The 15,286-nt window shown below is 36.4% G+C and overlaps 1 long non-coding RNA gene across 1 annotated transcript; it reads right to left on the bottom strand.

Moving 5' to 3' along the window:
• Window positions 1–294: 294 nt before the first annotated feature.
• LOC125267228 lies at window positions 295–12,645 on the bottom strand. Its single transcript, XR_007184639.1, has 3 exons — window positions 12,190–12,645; window positions 1,087–1,258; window positions 295–984 (listed from the first exon to the last, which is right to left on the bottom strand). It is a non-coding gene; the product is annotated as an uncharacterized LOC125267228 (long non-coding RNA).
• Between the last annotated feature and the right edge of the window lie 2,641 nt (window positions 12,646–15,286).

The raw sequence follows: 15,286 nt of genomic DNA, 5'->3' as shown, positions 1-15,286 counted from the left end.
CCTAACTGATAATGTACACTAGTTCAAAAGTGTGGGGCCATTAAGATTTTTTAATGATTTTGAAGTCTTGCTCACCAAGGCTACATTTATTTGATCAAAAATACATTAAAACAGTAATATTATGTAATATTATTACAATTTAAAATAATTGTTTTAAATGTTTTAAAATGCCATTTATTCCTGTGATAGCTGTGAAGCTGAATTTTCAGCATTGTTTCACCAGTCTTCAGTGTCACATGATCCTTCAGAAATCATGCTAAAATGCTCAAGAAACATTTGACTAATGATGAAAACAGTTGTGCTGCTTAATATTGTTGTGGAGACTGTGATACATTGTTTTTAGTCTTTACTGTCACTTTTGATCAACTGAATGCATCCTTGTTGAAAGAAGTACTAATTTCTTTGAAATCTAGCGTATTGCATTAGACAACAAATTACAAACGTTGTATCTTCAAACGCTTTAATGAGCCATTTAAGCAATCATTTTAGTTGATTTCAAGGTGATTTTAGTGGCTTTATAAAGTCTATTTAACTTGAACAACACCTGTGAGAACTTATATTTAAACATATTCAATGTTTCAAAAGTTTTTAACTTTTTTAAGGCTTAAGGGTCCAAAAACTGTTCTCAGGACATCAGAACAACAGAGCAATTTGAATGAATGACTTTGTTTAGTTCCTGTTCCTTCAACATGTGTGCATTCAGTGCTTTCAGCTGTCTCATCTCAGAATTTACACTCCCAGAAACACTCTCCGAGGGAGACGGCTGGAAGCCGCTTGGCATTTTGCCACACATACATAGACACACATAAATGCAAATTTGCTCCAGTATAGACTCCAGCAATTAAACAGTGTAAGTCACAGTTAATCTGCTGGTTGCAGTTTCTTGCGTTCACAATCATAGATTCCTTTAATTATCAGCCATTTTCTTCATTATTTGCATGTAGAGAGAAAACAGGAAAAATGGATAAGATGGTTCCTTGGGGACTGTGAGGAAGGAAAAAGAGAGAAGAAAGAAGGTAAGAGAGGCAGACATTGCCGACACAGTCTATTCCTCGTGGCAGAAGTCAAAACACTTTGTTTACTCACCGTTGCAGAGAGATGACGTTCTGCACATGCCCGGAGCACTCTCACTCAGACCTCCTGCACTTAACCGCATTTCTGCTTACTGCATGCAAAACCCCAGAGGAAGTCAGTGACCAAATCACCATGACCAGGAAATATGTCCCTGGGTGTCTCATACAGCATATAAGACCTGTATCTTGGTATAAAAGGCATTTAATATAAACATGTGTTCATTCATACCAGGATTGTTATTGTATAATATTATAATACTATTGAAAACATTTTTGTTCAACTAAATAAAAATTAGAAATGTTGTTAAATAAGTTTGTTGAAGAACTAAAATTACTATTTTAATAGTAATTTTAATAATTGAACTAAAACAAAAACTGAAAAAAATGGATCTAAATAGTAATATTTAAAAAGAAGAAAAACTGATAAAAATGACAAAAGCACAACAAAATGACTAAAAATTAACCTACATATTAAAATGAAAACTAAAAATATACAAAAAAGAGGTAATTCAAAATATGAATAAAAACTATAATAGTATAGCCTATAAATAATTTTTCTCTTTTTTTCCTCCAGAAAGCTCATGTATTTGTATGATATGATATCAAAGTCTGCCATCAAAACTCAGACTATATATAAATTCAATTTTTTATCAACTTCTTTCAAAACAAATGTATCTAAGCTATGCTATTTTGTAAGTCTGGAAAAGTACAATATGGATATACATGTATTTATAGCAATTAAAATGTTTATAAATCTTTTATGCATACATACACTATTGTTCAAGATTTTTAAAAATGTTTTTGATAGAAGTCTGTTATGACTGCATTTATTGGTTCAAAAATACAGTAAAAATAGTCATATTGTGAAATATTATTACAATTTAAGATAACTGTTTAATATATTTAAATGTATTTTTTTATTCTGATCAAAGAGGAATTTTCATCATCATTACTCCAGTCTTCAGTGTCACATGATCCTTCAGAAATCATTCTAATATGCTGAATACCACTTCTATTGTAAACCGAATCACAGAATTTTCCGGCAATCCATGTTTTCAATGTTACACAGTAGTGGGGTACTATTAAGCATCTTCTGAAAGAGTACAGAAACTCCAGATCAAAACACAGGCGAAGAAGAAGCAGAAACCAGCAATAATGCATTGCCTATGCGATTGTAAAATAACATATTCATCAAACAATAAACAGCACTCAAATCAAAACTGCCTAATGTTACAGAATGAAATGTCAACCCAGAAAGAGGTATAGGACTGTGTAAGCTTTAGGGGTGTTGATGGATGCAGTCTACTCAATCTATGTTTTGATCATCATTCTGAATCCGATCCGGACCAAGCGTGCCATGCGAGTCCTGAAAAGTGAAGCCAAAGCGTCTCGATCGCCCCCAGGTGGCTGGATGCAGTATAGGTCATAAACCCTGCCCTCTCCATGTAATGTAATGGGACGTGACACAAACTAAACAGTCAAATTGCACATCAAATATTTTTTTCCAAAGATGGTTTCTGTCATTTTAGGCGGTTTTCATCACGCTGATGTTAGTTAAAGTGTTCGTTCTTTAAATAAGTTTTAGTTAGTTATTTGATGCTATAAAAACTCGGGTTTTGACATCCTGATTGACAGCTGAGATTGATTCTCTGAGTGAAGTAGTCACTAAAGCACAAACTGACTTTTTTCTGGATCTTTTGTAGGAGATTGGAGCTTTAACTTTTATTTCTACATTTCCAGAACTGTTTATTTCACACAAACATATTGAGTTGTTCTGCAGTATTAACCAATTCTGTGGACGGGACCTTGATATCGCGGCTTTACTACTGCACAGACTTGGGCTCCAAGTTCACTATGTGCAGACTCAAGACTCAAGATGTCAGCACCTATTTTGGCACACTGGTGGCTTCATTTACTACAATGGAAGAGAGTGAAGGGACGTCATCCATCTTTTTTTTACAGTCTATGATCCGGATGTAGTCTTTGACAAAAATGTGATTTTCTCAGCTTTTTGTTCAAAATGATTTTGTTTTTTGTTTTTTGTATCAGTATGAAACGTACCTACATTTAAGTGTTGATAAAAAAGAATGCATGAATGAAATGTTTTTATTTTTGTGAAAATGCTGGCACTGTCTGGACATTTACAAAAATTGCTGGTGGGGAAAGAGTTAAAGGATTGTAACAAACTGAACTGTCTTCCAAGCTATGAGCAAGAAACATGTGAGCAATGAAATTTTTAAATCAGCCGGAGGATCAAACATGTTGACAGTATTAGTTTTAACAAAAATAAGCTCTCTGCTGGAATGGTCCAGTATTTATTATTACACTCACACAATGTCTGTTCAATTACTATTCAGTCATGTTTGAAAGAATACTACTTGTGATGTTATCTGTATTGAATTTGCTTTAATGAATAAGGTATGATTCACAGTACATGGTCTTTCTGAAAAGTTTTTTAAGGTAACAGCCCCTGAAATCCAGCAGTGAGTTTGTCATTTAAGTCTGATTTAGCTTTCACCCTGCAGACATCTCCAACGTCCTGACAACCTGCGGACAGCTGTGTGTGTGTTCTCCACTTGTGAATCTCCCACTGAGAACTGCAGCATTCGGATGTGTTCTTCCTTTCTGGTGTTATCAGACAGCGCCGGCTGACAGAAAGTCCGATCTGCTTTCATTAACTAGGAGAATACACTCGCATTTGCCGATATCACACCTGCAGGATCCCGAACACGCTTGCTCGTGTAACTTTACCTGTTTCTGACATGCTTCATCAAACACATTCATCTCGCTTTCTCATTAACATGACACTGTTCTGTTCTCTCTCATTGTGAGGAGGAGGATTCTGGGATATACTATAACAGTGTCTCATTTGCAAGATCACACGAGGTGATGAGTTTGCCTCTTATATTACTTGCTTCTCAAAACCCTCTACTAGCTGAACAACTATATTACTGCAGGTTGGTGCTTGTTCATTTTGCAGGAAACACAAAATGAGCGAAAAAGTGGAGAGAATATGTGTAAAGGAGATTGAAAGTGAAGTTGCGGTAGTAATACTGCGAATAGAGTCTTTATCTTTATCTGTGCGCTCCAATAAAGCTCAGATTGAACTGTCAACATCCTGTTTACAAAGACATTAGGCCAAACGTTCCTTGCTCCATCTGTTTTCTTAATCTAAATGGGTCTTCATTTTCACCTTTTCAATCAAAACAGCTTTATCTCCCTCTCACTGTCCTTTCTTCACTTTTCCATCTTTCTAAAATCATTTCCAACTGTTAAAGGGATAGTTCACCCATGATGAAAATTCTGTTATCAAGATATTTTGACAAAAAAGTCAATGGTCATCAAAACTGTTTGGTTATAGCATTCTTCAAAATATCTTCTTATTGCCATATTGGAGAATAAAAAAAAATGGGTTATGAACTACAAGGGTGAATAAATGATGACAGAATTTTCATTTTTAGGTGAACTATCCCTTTAGTCCCATACATTTTTTGCCCATTAATTTATTTTAAAAAATGAAAATCAAATCACTCTTTTGCCATTCCAAACCTTTATCATTTTCTTACCTCCATGAAACAAAAAAAGAAAATGTTTTGTAAAAATCTTTGTGCTGTTTCTTCCATACAACAAAATATTGTATCCTGTCAAGCTCAAAAAAAGCACCATAAAGGTACTATAAAAGTAATCTTTTAAGTCATATATGTTATAATTCTTCTGAAGACATGCAGATCGGCATTTTGCATCTGTGTTAAGTAATTTCACTCGGTGGCCGGCTTTGAAACGCCTCTCGGGCATGCAAGTGCAGCTCATATCTCTTTGAATGGGGAAACATCAAATTCTCCAAAGCTGTTTGCCAAGCTTTTGATTAAATTTCGTATTTGAAATCACTAATGAAATCTGACAACAACTGTCTCATAAATTTTGTTTCTAAAGGCTCGAATCATGACAAAAAAAACGGTATTTTTCAGGCTGGATCAAGCTAATGCGCATGCGCAGTCCTAAAGCGCGCTTCTCTTGTGTCTCATTTCGGAGGCGTGCACCTGACTGTTTCTATAGGAACCGGATCTTCTAACGGCTGCTGCAGTGACTCGATGACTTTACCGATTGGCTCTTATTTCGAAGGCGGGACTTATTCCACCATATTGTGTGATGCACTTTATCCCATTCAAAACAATACGAGTGACGCGTCTTGTGTTATTCTATAGTCTTTGGTTATACACAGAAAATCTAAATCTTTGTAATATCTCACTTGTGAATATTCAAGCTTGGAGCATTGAGATGCACTGCCATTGGCTCTCACAGGTCATGATGCACCGAGTTTGAATACGCACATGTACAACTGAGATTTGAGAGCTGTGGCTGAGGGGCAAGATTTTTTTTTTTTTTTTTTTTAGCAAATTAAATTTTAAAAAAGACTGCAATTTAAAGGTACATTCTGTAACTTTTTTTTGTTGTTCAAAATGAACAAAAAAATATATCATCAATCCTTCTTCCAAAACACAACAGAGCTCATAATAAAACAAGAATCAACATTGGCTTGTTTTTTTTCCGGAGATGGCGAGAACTGAGGGACCTAAAATGTTGTAAAAGCATACCTTACTCAGAAGGTGAGTAAGGTATTTTATTGAACAGATATATTGCCGTATATAGCTCTCTAACAGAGTTCATTGTAAAGCATTTTCTATCGTGAAGGGTCATTTCATTATGGTTGTTGTAGCGCTGTGCTGGAATTTATTTCAAGAAAGTACAGTGTTTATTCATGTGTATAGCTACAATAACATTTTCAGTAAGTCAAATTGAGATCCTTTCCATCTAAACTAGTTATCTCTTAAACCTAGCAGTGAATGTCTTTATGAGCAGTAGGATAACCATATTCATCTGCACAGTCACGCAGAGCCGAAGCACAACCAAAACAATGTTCTTCTGCAAAATGCATGCAGTTTTGTTTAGCTAGAGGGCCAAAAGTTACATTGGTAACCTTTAAATGTCTGTTTCTCACAAAAAGCTTTTTATGAATTAAGTTGTGTAAGACAGATCGACAGATCTTTTCTTCCAAATTGCAACATACATCCGAGTGTAACAGATTATCAAGAAACGTATCAGTTTTTGACAGGATTTTGAGATGTGGGCATTGCACTCAAAAACAGGCAGAGGAATGAGATCATGCAAGTGCGGGTTTTAAGTCATACGTTACCAGAAAGAAGTCTGTATTTTCACTGGAAGATTCAGTTATGACATTCTGATTACCAATTATAGGTAAAAATAAATAAATAAATAAATTAAAACACATGCAAAAATGAATTGTTCATAATAAGATCAATGACACGCATTAAAAAATAGACAGGTAGCCTAAGCAATATCAGAAATGTCATTTTAGGGTACTATTCCTTTAATAGAGTAAGTGAGAAATAAAGAAAGAGACAGAGGTGAATGAGTTGAACTTTATATTGAATGTATTTCTCTGTGTATTTGCATGTGGCTCAAGTGACATTTCGTTATGTCACACTATCAACTCTGACTTTATTATCTCTCCTCCAAAAAAATAATAAACTTCCTGAAAATATATTATAATCATCACCACTGCCCATGTCCTTCTGCTACAGTACAAGTACATAGGCTACCTGCAACAACAACATCCTCAGACTCACTGCTAACTTAAAACTTCTATCTTTTTCTCACATTTCTCATTCGGCCAGCTCAAATCACTCTGGGATCAGAAGCCAAAAGAGAAACATTTTTTTCTAGTCTTTAAACCCCTACAGCACTAGGCACGTCTCCCTGCGTGGATGCAGCTCTGCTCACGTCAGTGTAATGAGCAGTGATGTTCTGGACCATGTTCTACATTGTATGTTTGACCCTGATTACACTGAGCCGGGCCCGTTGGGTGGTCAGTCCTTTCCCCAGCATCCTCTACCCAGCCACATCAATTTAATACCTTGTCCTTCCCCTCCAATGAAATATAAATGACACACTCGAAAATGCAAAAGAAACCAATTCCACCAGGCTGGACGTGTGTGCTTGCGCCAACGATTTCAGTTTGCTTTTCATCCGAGACCAGATTAGACACTTGACCCAGACGCACCCGACAAGATTAAGTTACTCCTGCTGGACTGAAGGCCCTCAGGTAAAGGCACAGAGAGAGAGAGAGAAAATGTGCGAAGAGATAGAGACCATGTGACAGTGTGTGAAAGAGACTGAGAGTGTGTGAGAGAGAATAGGATGACACTATAGACACAAGTGGTGAGTTTGCTTACAGGTGAGTTACATATTATTTAACCAGACACGGAAAACAAATATATAAAAATATATATATAAAATGTTATATACTATTTTAATAGGCCTATATATTTTATTTTAATACAATATGTGGGGGTGTGACAATACACTTAGGGTCCGTTTACATGACAAAAAACGGAAAACTTTTGTATGACTTTTGGCTGTTTATTTACTCAACAATGGCGTTTTGGGGGCCAGAAAACGCAAGCTTTTGAAAATGGGTTTCAAAATGAACATTTTGAAAACGATGCCATTATGGTCCCCTTGTAAACAACAAAAAAGCTAATTTGTGAAAACGGTGACGTCATGTGAATGCATATAACATATTCAGTCTATAGACGTGTGGTGTTTCTTTATAAAATGACATCGCCATCTACTGGCCTGGCAGCATAAAACTGCGTTTTTAGTCATTTTCGCGGCTCAATGTTAAGAGGGATTGTTTTGACAACGCTGTGTTGTAAATGCACCCTGTGCTCACAAGACGAGATAATACACAATATTGGGTTCATGAGAACAAGACGAGACACTATTTTAACACATTTTTATATTACTTTTTTTGGGTTGTAAGTAATTTTTTTAATACTATAATTAAGAAATGAATGTTTTTATTCAGCAAGGATGCATAAGCATCCAAAGTGACATTAAAGATGTACACTCACCAGCCACTTTATTAAGTACACCTGGCTGGTACAGGGTTGGACCCCTTTTTCTTCATGGCATGAATTCTACAAGGTGCTGGAAATATGAATAAACTAAAGGTGCAATAGGTGATTCTCTACAGAAAAAACATCTCCTCATATCCTGATAGCAATCACTATGTTACATGGTCTAAATGTATTTTCATAAATATATATTGTCTATGGAAGGTGTAAGACCATAAAATGTTCATCCAATTATTATATTCGGTCCAAATGAAATAATACGATGTCCTACCTGTCTGTCAATGTCTGTTGTTACATGATGTTTTATTAACAAGATTCAGGAGGAGCAGGTTCAGATAATTAACCTGATTAGCACAGGTGGCGAGCATTCAGTTAATCAACTCTACCACAACAAGAGGTATAAATACAGCAGACTTACCTATGTTCATCTGAGAGTTTATCAGCATCCCTCCTCCACCACATCGCCTCACTTCGAGTTCTATCTATTTTTACCACACCGGGGGAGTACTCTGGGTTTGGGCCAATATTCCGAGCTCGGAGCCCTCCCCCCGGACAGCACGCCAAATACTCATAACTTTTATTCTTGAATTATATGTACATGTGAACTTGTGAAATACCCTCGCGCACCCTGTTCACGCAGACATCATATGTCATCAGCACATTTCATGCTAAGCAGAACAGACAGACGTCAGTCACGAGCACCGCAAACAAACAGCAGCCACCTTTCCAGTTCCTACCGAATCAAAACAATGAGCTTATGCTGCATTCACACCATAACTACCGTAATTAAGAGATGCCAACCCGTGACATTCTAACCGGAGCTGTTCACGTCAGACTCGGAATTATGCGTATCCATGTCAACATGAATCTGGCTTTGGACGCCGATTTGCTGGAAGGGTAGGATTATATGCTTTCAATGCTAGCAGGCTAATATTAGCATTTCCCAGATCACCTACTGCACCTTTAACAAATATTTATATGTAAAAATTAAATTAGTGCAAACACAGTGTCTATTGCTGTTACTGCCCAGAACCGAAAATCGATGTGTACAGAGTTGACAAATTGTTACTGCAGTTATGCCACATCAATGAAGGTCTCACTTCTGACTTGGGAGACTGGCAATCATGGTTTCGAAATTAGAGGCGTCTAGGGCCACCGTAGGCAACACATCTTGATCGCACCCCTGCAGAGCAGATGGGATGTTTAAGAACAGCTGGCTCTCAAGGTTTCATCTCCCACAACACTTCTGAGCGTCATCTTAGAGACCATCACCTTTCACTACGCTCCACTTGAGAGGGCATCATTTTGTGAGTGCCCTTTTCCACCGTGTGAGTGGAGCTTGTTCTCTGTAATTAAATCGGCTCGGGGTTCTGTGTCTGAGTCCATACTGCTCTATTCAGAGTTCTGCCCTGGGGCTCTAACACTCAAATTAACCTTTAACTATTATAATCACCTTGGAGACTCTCTCTTTCTTTCACTCGAAGTCTGAACTGAGGTACTGAAGCAGCTCATTGCAGTTAAACTGAACACAGTCCCGACAAGTGACAGGAGATGGAAAAGGTTTTCCTTCTACACTTCAATAAATGACGCAAGATGGTGCAAGAAATTACTTTCTAATGCATTTTCCTTTTGTGCTTTTGCATACATGTAATTTAGCACTCAACTGAATGTAATTTTAACCAATTCTGTTTATGCCAGAAAATAGTGTTTTTTTGGTGGTGGGTTTTAGGGATAGTTGGAAAATCATTTACTCACCCTCATGTCTTTCTAAACCCATACAGTTTTGATTAATATGTGACACAAATTAAAAGGTTAGTTCACCCAAAAATGAAAATTCTGTCATTAATTACCCTCATGTCGTTTCAAACCCATAAGACTTTCGTTCATCTTCGGAACACAATTTAAGATATTTTTAATGAAATCTGAGAGCTTTCTGTCCCTCCAGCTACATAAGTACCACTTTGACACTTCAAAAAGTTCATAAAGTGATTTAAAGAGTAGTTTAGTCTAAATTTTCAGAAGAGACTATATGATGAACAGATTGAATTTAGACTTTTATTCACATATAAACATTCATCAAGTCACACATCAGTTGTGTGAATGGAAGCTCAAGTATTAATTTGTGTTCCAAAGATGAACGAAAGTCTTACAGGTTTGGAATGACAAGAGGGTGAATACTTAATGACAGAATTTTCATTTTTGGGTGAACTACCCCTTTAAGGATGTACAGACACATATGAATTACTCATATCTACATGGCAGTTGTCCACTTTTTGCTGTTTGTTTGGTTTCAGAACAAAAACAAAAAAAAATACAGAAAATCATAAAGGCTTGAGACACACTTTCATTTTTCACAGTGCTTGAACAAATCTTCTCTACCTTCTTCTTCCATCTCATCTATAGAAATTGACAAATGGAATAAATAGAGAGCAACCTTGAGGGCTTACGTAATACATCCAAACTCTCAGAGGCTTTGGCAGTGGTCAGCTCATGACGATTCAGATCGAAACTTTGACCCCCTCAGATTTAAGTAACAAGATTGCGAGGAAAGTGAAAGATGAGCCGAAATAACACACTCACCCTTGAATACAAACAACAGCAGGTGAAAGTCCAGATGCAGTGGAGAAGAGATACCATAAAGCATGCAACCTTCATGGCACAGAGGTCCCAGCTATCCAGAAGTAAACATTTCTCTGTTGCATATTGTAAGACAGGCTGAAATTGATGTCAGGTCTCCAGGCGCCACTGAGCCAACGAAGCAGGATGAAAATTTTCACGGTAAGAAGAAATAAACACATCAGCACGTTGTCTTTGGTGACCCCCGCAGAAGTGGCACCGTCATATGTGCAACGCTATGAATTTCAGAAGCATCTTATTAAGCTGAAAAAGCGTGGTCTGTAATGCTCAAAAAGTGCAATTCGCTGATAGACAGTTTACCAAATGAACTCAATTTAAGGAGTAGTAAAAGAGAATTATTCTGAAAGACGAAATGAGTTCAAGGTGATCATTTAAATTGAATTCAAATGAATGACAGGTAACATAATTTGATAAGATCTTAAGGATAATTCCATTAAAACATAAACTTTTATGCTACAGCAATTCTTATTTCTTATTTAAGTCATCTTTTCCAATGTTTCCAAGCAGAGATTAAAATTAATATTTAATCTCAGACATCAAAATAACAATTATAGAGGAGTTAGAACAGTGTATGCAATCCTTCAAACATTAGCAATGATTTAGTTCACATGAATTATTACATTTGTTTGGTTGCATTCCCAACTGAATATTAAGTAACATTACTCTATGTCTGTGAAACTTTACATATGTGTAGACTGAAAAGAACTAAGTAGAGTAGAGCAGATGTGGTGACATTTTGTGGATTAGTTGTGGATACTTCTACTTCAGCAAACATTATTTTCAAATTCCAAGTGTAACTTTTGATGAACTTTTTTGCCTAATGATATGGCTAAGTTTATTCCCAAACTCTCGATCTTCCTCGTCATGCTGTCAGCGTTCTACTCAAATAAGTCCCCAGCTAACATCTTTCCCTCGGCTCGCAATGATACATGCCACTGGATTGCTGCACATTAGCCATGGATCAGTTTGCCAGGCCCAAATAAAAGGGAAGCCTCTAACTAGTTTATAAGAACCGTGTGCACGAAGCACCTATTAATCAAAGATGCACCCTGCAATTTGATGTTTAAGGCTTGTAACCCACACAGTCTATCCTAAAAAATATTAAGACATTAGTTGGAGCGAATGTCTGAGAAAGCCAACTGAATAAATAAAAATCAGAAAAATCACAATGTTGAATCTAAGGAGTTAAAAGGTCTAGTAATTTTGCTGCTTATCCAAAAAATAACTCAGAGTCATAAACTGTAATTACACTATGTATGGCCTTTCTGAAGAGGTTTCCTGAAAACTACTAAGTAAAGAAAAATTGCTTGCCTAAAATCTCTCTGTGTCATGACATGAAGGGTTGAACATCAAGCATGTTCCATTTCCATAGAAATGCTATCAAGCCTTTTACAAATCAAATCCATTACCAAGTGATCCTCTGTGAGGAGAGGTTTTCAATCATTTCTAAAAAACAATTTTCGCTGTAAAAAGAAAAAAAGAAGAAGATTTTAACCATTAAGAAAGGTTATCTAGCTTAACAGCTTATAGAGTTTACATACTATAGATGTACACCATGCCCTGGTCACTTCAGGAATCCGTGTTGGAATAGCAGTGGTGCTGGTAGAATCATGCTGATGAATTAAGCGTATATTCTCAGGGGCATCATGCGCTGCTTTTTGAAGGGGCAACAGTCCTGAAAAATAAGACATGGCCAAAGGGGGAGAAAAAAGAAAAAAGTTTTTAAGAGTTGATTGTATAAAATGTGTTAGTCTAGTGGTACAGCTTTCATTTAGTGTGAATGGGGATCCCGACTTTCAACAAATTAACTAGACAGCTATGATCACCATGCATTTTCGCTGTGTGGAAAAGAGCGGTTTTAACAACATTGGTTATGAAAATGAGTGACTTCTGCCACCTCGGTTTAACCCTCTGGTGCTCTTCGGTAATTTTCAATCTAATATACAGTATTTGCATTGCACCATTAAACTTAGTTGAAGTGTAACTCTACTCATAAACTAAATATTTACGTAAGCCTCCGATCAGGATTTATTCCAACAGTTGGAATAAAACAGCAGACAGACTGATCTGCATCAGTAAGCTCTTGTTTTACCTGACAGATCTCAATTCTTTAGACATACACTGCCCTCAAAAAGTTTGGAAACACCCCTGGCAAAGTGTGGTTTTGGACGATATCAACATAAATCCTTATCATTTTTTGGTGCAAATACATTAAAGTAACTTGACATTATCATTGAAGACCAGCAATTACAATTTTCATTTTGATTACATAATAATGGCAATATATACATGTCAAAGTCAGACATGCCCCTTTGCCAGCTGTGATGCCTGGTTACTGGTTTAAACTTGGCCCAGGTTTGTAAAAGATTTTTGGGTCAGCACACCTTAATAGCTTCAACAATTGATTGCCAATTAAGTTTAGAATACAATGAACCAATTAGAACCCAGTTTAGGTCAGATAGCTGCTAATGGTGGATATTTTGATGAATCGAAAATGTATGTTTTTTTCTATGTATAAACTGTTTATGTAATAAAATATGTTTTCATAGTTTGTGTTGTCCCTTATCAGTGCAAAATTATCACAAAATAAAAAGGATTCATGCCAATATTGTCCAAAACCCCACTTTTCTTGGGGTTTTGGACAAACTTTTGGAGGGCAGTGTATATGTGACCATGGACCACAAAATCAGTCATAAGGGTCAACTTTTTGAAATTGAGATTTATATGCCATCTGAAAGTTAAATAAACAAGCTTACCATTGATGTATGGTTTGTTAGGATAGGACAGTATTTGGCCGAAATACAACTATTTGAAAATCTGGAATCTGAGGAAGCAAAAACAGCAAAATATTGAGAAAATTGCCTTTAAAGTTGTACAGATGAAGTCCTTAGCAATGCATATCCACTCACATTTATATTTACTCACACTCATATTTACAGTAGGACATTTCCAAAATATCTTAATGGAACATGATCATCCTAATGATTTTTGGCATAAAATAAAAATGTATCATTTTGACCCATACAGTGTATTGTTGGCTATTGCTACAAATATACCCATGCGACTTATGACTGGTTTTGAACATCAAATGTCTAGGGTCACATTTGATGGCTGCTATTAGATCATTGAGGGTAAATGTCATATTATGCGACTAAGCGTTACTTTACAGAGAGCTTACGACCTAGTTACATTCTGCCCTAAGAACAAATGGTGCAACCGAATAAAGCAATATAAAGCATAAATGTACTGTTTTATATTACTCTTCTAACCACTTCTAAAATTACATAACATTATACTTAAAAATAATACTTAATTTCAACTTTTACTCCTTATTTTGTCCCATGCAAATCATGATAAAAGATCCAGTCTCTTTTCATCAATGCTACAATAACACCAATGTAAATGATTCATGTAGTGCAAATGGATTAAGTACAGTTTAAATGGATTGCACACAACGTAAATGTGTACAAAATACTTGCATTAGTTCATTTTAATTAAGTAAATTGAGCAAAGCAAAAATTGTTCCTTTGGAGTGCAGTCACAATACTCTGATTTCTTTAAACTGGATTGTAAACTAATTTACATATCCATTAACTTGACATTATGTTTATAAATTGTGTCTCTGAGCACCAATTTTATTGTCCTTTTGTAGTATTAAGAGAGGTTTTTGAAAGGCTTCCTCAATATCATTTCAAACATATTACGATTGGCCCATAAGCTTATTAAATCTAATCAGGTGGGGATTTCAGCTGGAATGCAGCCAAAATATTCTTTCCCATTTCCCACTGGGGTACAAGAATACCTCTAACGCACTGAAGAAAAAGAGAAAGTCTCCATATAAAAAGGTAAATAAGCCCCTTAAAAAATCTATATTCATCCACACTTGATTAAGGCAGAACACTAATCTTTAGAGGGAGGCAACGAGCGACCCAGTGTGTTTTTCTCGTTTTAATTGCACTTTCCCACAGAATCATCGCAGCACTTCTTTCATAACACTCCCCTTTGAGTGTTATTCATAGCAGCCGCTGCAAAGGTTTGCGGATCTGTTGTTTAACTGTCACCGACACGCAATAACAAAAAGTCAAAGTTCTGTCTGTTTGGCTCTGCGTAAGCATCTATAGACTACACCAGTATTTACGTGAACATATTAGAGTTTTGTTAGCAGCACAGAGTGTCTTATATGAGCTCAGCAGTTTGGGTTCCGCTAAAATCTATGAAACTCTACTTGCAACTGTCCGTGAGTCTGAGTAGATGTAATGACTGCAATTAACCTCTTGATCGCGGGTCCCATGACAACTGAAGGCCTGTTTGTTGCATTCTAATCGTCAGGAGGCTCAACAGGCCTCTAAGTGCATGTCCCTTTGATAAAGTCTGATGCTGAAAGGCAAAGAGCTTACTTTGGATGTCTTGTAGGATGCAAAAGTTAGGCCTTAGGTAGATTACGGGAATAGTCAAGGATAGTGTACTACTTTTAAACTTGCAGCTTATAGTTAGCCTGTGGAAAGTTTTATTGCTCAGAGGCTGCTCTTTCATAGCTCAAAAGACTCTGGAATCAAAGTCTCAAACGTTTCTCCAAAAATTCCTGAAGAGAAATCAAACCAGAAAATGTTGACACAGAAGGCAATTTAAATAATACAC

Source organism: Megalobrama amblycephala, linkage group LG4, assembly GCF_018812025.1.
Source record: "Megalobrama amblycephala isolate DHTTF-2021 linkage group LG4, ASM1881202v1, whole genome shotgun sequence".
In the NCBI taxonomy this organism is placed as follows: domain Eukaryota; kingdom Metazoa; phylum Chordata; class Actinopteri; order Cypriniformes; family Xenocyprididae; genus Megalobrama; species Megalobrama amblycephala.
The sequence above is the reverse complement of the archived record's forward strand: the minus strand, read 5'-3'. Positions and strand labels throughout refer to the sequence as shown.